The 5,000-nt window shown below is 35.7% G+C and overlaps 1 protein-coding gene across 1 annotated transcript in view; it reads left to right on the top strand.

The window, feature by feature from the left end:
- Positions 1–5,000, top strand: part of LOC135217715 (diuretic hormone receptor-like) — a 248,908-nt gene that overhangs the window by 210,039 nt on the left and 33,869 nt on the right. The gene's annotated exons all lie outside the window — the stretch shown is intronic.

Here is a 5,000-nt window from a genome sequence, read left to right as displayed (position 1 = left end):
CGGGAGTCCGAAAGCTTAAATTAAAGTGGTAACTGAATTTAAACGATGCATCCTTCTCTCTCTCTCTCTCTCTCTCTCTCTCTCTCTCTCTCTCTCTCTCAATTTTTGACAGGGTTCTTGAGAAAAGACGCTCCATCTTCCCGGTGTCACAGCATGCTAAAATGTACCACCCACTGAAGAAAAATCTTTCCCTAAAGCTGGTTTTCTCTTAAATATCTTTTCGTCACTGAAACTGTAGACATCACTAGCAAAGTAAACTAAAACCCCAACCACTATTTACTCAGGTTTCACGCAGTTGCCTGTCTTTCAGAGCTTCATTTTCGAGGCGTCATTCTGAATTCAGTTCCATTTGCGCGAAGAAATTATATTCAATTTAGCTGTACCACGAACTTCCAGAACCACCCATTTTCTCTTCATCCTTTAGAATGTTATCATACATAAAGCTTCTGTTCATATTTTATACATGATATAATCGATCTACTGATTAAAACTGACATTACTCAAAATATGTTTAAAACCATATTACTATTTACTAGTAGGGTGCTCTAAAGGCGTAACTCGTGAAGCTTCCAGTTAAACCATCAAAGGGTTAACAAATTTTAATTGTGAACTTATGATTTTTTAAAAAATAGATCTTATATGGGATGTAATTTAAAGAGGTAAGGTTTTATCTGCCGAAAGAATTTTACTTTTATCTTCCAATACTTTTGGAGATATTAGCATTTGAATAACGTTATGGCCGGGCCGTGCCGGGCCGCTAGAAATGAGCCCGTTTTCAGTAAGACTTTGCTTCGCTCGTAATGAAGTACGAAAATAATACTTGGATAGATAAAAAGATATTTGAAGTTAAGTCCATGAGCAGCAGGTTGGCTGGAAAGGTTGGCTGGTAAGACATAAATATTACAGTATCTAAAAATTGCAGCCTGTGTGATAAAAACATCGTCACGGTATAATAACTTCTTCTCAGATAGAAACAATTCTTTGAGATTGTAAATAGTTTGTTATTAATGAAGGTTGGGGTTTAAAAGCTTGAGGTGAGAAGTTAAGAACCCTCTCTCTTATCTTATGGATTCCAACGTTTTGACACTTAAGCGATAAATGACCCTAAAATGTGCATGTCATCCATGACATAACGCAATCAATCTCGCGTTATATAAAAAGGACCTAAAAATGACAGCCTATGATAAAAACATCGACACGGTATAATGAATTTTTTTAGATGGAAATAATTCTCCGATACTCTGAAAAAGTGAAAGAACAATTATGACTGCAAAATAATAACACGAGAAAGCCAGTAGAAAGGCAGACACAGAGCATATTAGTAGTCTTGATAAAGAGAGCACTGAACCGGAAATTATACCACTAGGACCTGCGCCTTATCGCCCAATGACTTAGCGTTAGTGTCAACTGAAACATACTGACACAACAAGAGCAGAACGGCAAACAGAGGCGGGCTCTGAAGTAAATGGGGGAAACCTGGGTTCAAGGTTACACGGCGATAGCAAGCAACGTTGCAAGGTTATGGAATCCTAACTGCTCCCTGAAGATCAATAAAGGGACGAATACCACGAGTGTTAGTATTTCAGCATCGAGAAAAAAGCAAACACTTGGCGTGACGTACAGTTTAAGACTGTTGGAAACTCATGTGCTCGCAGAAACGTACTCGCACACACACACACACACACACACACACACATATATATATATATATATTATATATATATATATATATATATATATATGTATATATTATTGGCTTTATGCTGAAAGGCTTATTTCATGTTGGAAATTATGTTTAACCCACTACGTGATACAATTTGGGTATATTAGATAAAAACAGAGGTTTAGCAAAAATGTAAACATCTTTAATTATATAATTATTTCTGAATATAATATTTGTCTAGTAATTTTTGCAAAATTATCTCGCGTAAATTTTCATGTGTGGTACAATATCCAACCGCCTAGGAGTAGTTGTTTACAGGGAAACAAAGGACAGGCATGCATACAAACTCAAACTTTAAGTACATTTCTACCTAAGTACACACATACACATGATATTATACATGTATATGTACGTGTGCGCATGAGCGTTTTCACATAACGATTATTACAGCATAGTTACCAGTTGCGCCAGCAATGATTGGAAACATACATGCATATAATATAATACAATATATAATATATATATATATATATATATATATATATATATATATATATATATATATATATATATATATGGATGTATATATGTATTTCTTCGTGGGTAGGTAACGATCGTTACCTCGTTCTGAATACCGGACCCGAGGCTGTCTCGACGGAGAATCACCATAACTTCATTGATCTTCATTTGGATCTAGGCTTAACAGAGAAAAGAGTTTCCAAAATGTGAAGAACTCGAGAAGTTAAAGGGATATTGTGGCCAATAAATACTGCCTAAGTATCGGGTAAAAAGTGACCAGTAGTTTCTAAAAACAGCGAAGCAATATTTGCTTTCGGTAATGAGCGTCTGTCTCATATATTCGACAATATTATTTCTGTAAATAAGCGAAAAGGAGACATTGGTTCATTTCCCGCTCCTATCCGCTGGGGACCATAAAGGCAAATGGTTGGTTCCCATAGGCAGCCCATTTTGGCGTTGTGTTCCAGGAGATATGGTGAACCTCAGTGGAAGGGGGAAGGGGAGGGGGCTTTTTTTTCTATTAACTGTTGTATGGGTATTCTTACTTGCTATTTTTCAGGGCTTTAATTAACATGGACTTAATTTATGCCTTGGTGTGTTTTACTCAAATAAAAGGATTACAAATTTTTATATCTATAAATCACACACTCACACACACGTATATATATTACTATATACTATATATTATATATATATCGGTATATTATCTATATGTTTGGTGTGGTGGTGTGTGGTGTGTGTGGCTGTGTGTGTGTGTGTGATTGTATACCCAGTCGTTTTTGAAGATGTCTAAAAAAACTAAAACCGCAAGATTTATAATCTATCACACATACATTCATACACGCCATACACACACACGCACAAACACATATACTATATATATATATATATATATATATGTATATATATATATATAGTGTGTGTGAGTGTGTATATATATATATATATATATATATATATATATATATATATATATATATATATATATATACGTATATACTATATAATGATATATGTACACAAAGTGGTCCGAGACTGCCTGTATGAGGATGTATGTATACATAGTTTGATCTTTTCTCCATAACTTTCTTTTTCTGCTAAGAGGAATTTGTTGCGTAAGTTCATGACCTTTCGGTTTATTGCTAAGAATTCATGCACAATATTGATTATAATAATATAAGCGCTATAGTCTCTCTCTCTCTCTCTCTCTCTCTCTCTCTCTCTCTCTCTCTCTCTCTCTGAAATCTTTCCCAAATTTCGATGAGAAACAGTATCCAGATAATTGCAATTAAGAGATGTGGACAGATTTTTGATCCAATACTAGTGGCAGTTTTCATTTTTACTTATTCCCTTGGTACGTGTTTCCGGAAATATGTTGCGATGATGCTAATGGTTACGACGTTAATGAGATGAAAAATTCTTATCAATGAGAGTTTTCTACTTCAAAACTCACTTCAACATTACACGATTCACTTGTACCTTACACTGTTCACGATTACGATTAGCAAAATTATAGTGATAATTGTCAACACAGAACAATGTTTTTATTCAAATTTGAATAAAATTATATTTTCAACGAATCCTCTTGTTGACGGTAAATAGTTATGTATCTTCGCTATGTTACCGAGAGTCCGTCCTGATATTTAATTCAAAGGTATCTATTGCGACATATAACTTTGGGAAACCTCAGAAACTATTTAAAACTTTTAATTGGGTCGGTTCATTCATAAGGAATGCCCATCACCTATTTAATATATCAAGCTAAATTTATTCATCACAAAGTATATATACCCTAAGTGTTATCAGTTTAACCTTATTAAGAATAAGTTAACTGTTTTATCATGGTGTAAAGATATTAGTATTGATAAAGTTAAGGAAAGAAGGACGGGAAAAATTAAACCAGAAAATCAGCACAAGATGATTCTGATTATCAACGAAAATGGACGCATCAAATTACCCCGTTAATCATGGAATAATAAAAGACTTCAAATATAATCAGGAAGCTATATGCCAAGATCTCACGAGCGAGTAATTGCCCCACTGCTGTGGCCGCTACAGCGCATTCAATATCTGGCCTCGGCGGGGATACAAAGAGATCCCAAAGTCATTAGCGTCAGAAAAGCGTTGGGTTTTGGTCTTGAGAGAGACGCAGGTAAATGCAGGACCATGAATATTGGAACATGGCTCCTTTGCAGAGGACTTTGGTGGTGACCTTCTGCATGAATTTTCAAGGCTACTAGATCTATGAGAAAACCGCGAGAAACTTTTATTTTATTGTGTAGAGTAGTCTTTCATTTTTTGAAGAATTAGATAACTTTTTGTTTAATGAGAGTTGAGGTCGTATTCATTTAGCTTTCAGAGGAATATAATTTATATATTCTACTTAACAAACTAGATATTTGACCAAGCCTAGTGGGAACAGCCTTTCTTGTAAAAGGCGCACTTTCTTTTTCTCGATCCTTTAGCTTATAGCTTTAAACTTTTTATGCTCCTCTAACTTTAAGCTTTGTGTTTTTACCTGAAAGCTTTTCAAGTTCCCTTAGCTTTCTTCTGTGGCGGTCGAGGGGGAGGGGGAGGGGGAGGGAGGGGGAGGGGGAGGGTGAGGGGAGGGTAGGGGGAGGTAGGGGGAGGGGGAGGGGGAGGGAGGGGGGAGGGGGAGGGGGAGGGAATTCAAACGTTTGCACAAACTCAAAATCATGACTCAGATGTGAACTAAGAAATATTTTTCAAATGACGACTCACGAAAATACATAAATTGGAATTCCCAGCTAGAAATCATCATGAGGGAGATGAAAATATTTTCTTTAGTAGAAAATTT

Source organism: Macrobrachium nipponense, chromosome 7, assembly GCF_015104395.2.
Source record: "Macrobrachium nipponense isolate FS-2020 chromosome 7, ASM1510439v2, whole genome shotgun sequence".
Taxonomy (NCBI): Eukaryota; Metazoa; Arthropoda; class Malacostraca; order Decapoda; family Palaemonidae; genus Macrobrachium; species Macrobrachium nipponense.
Note: the sequence above shows the minus strand (reverse complement) of the source record. Positions and strands in the feature narration are given on the sequence as shown.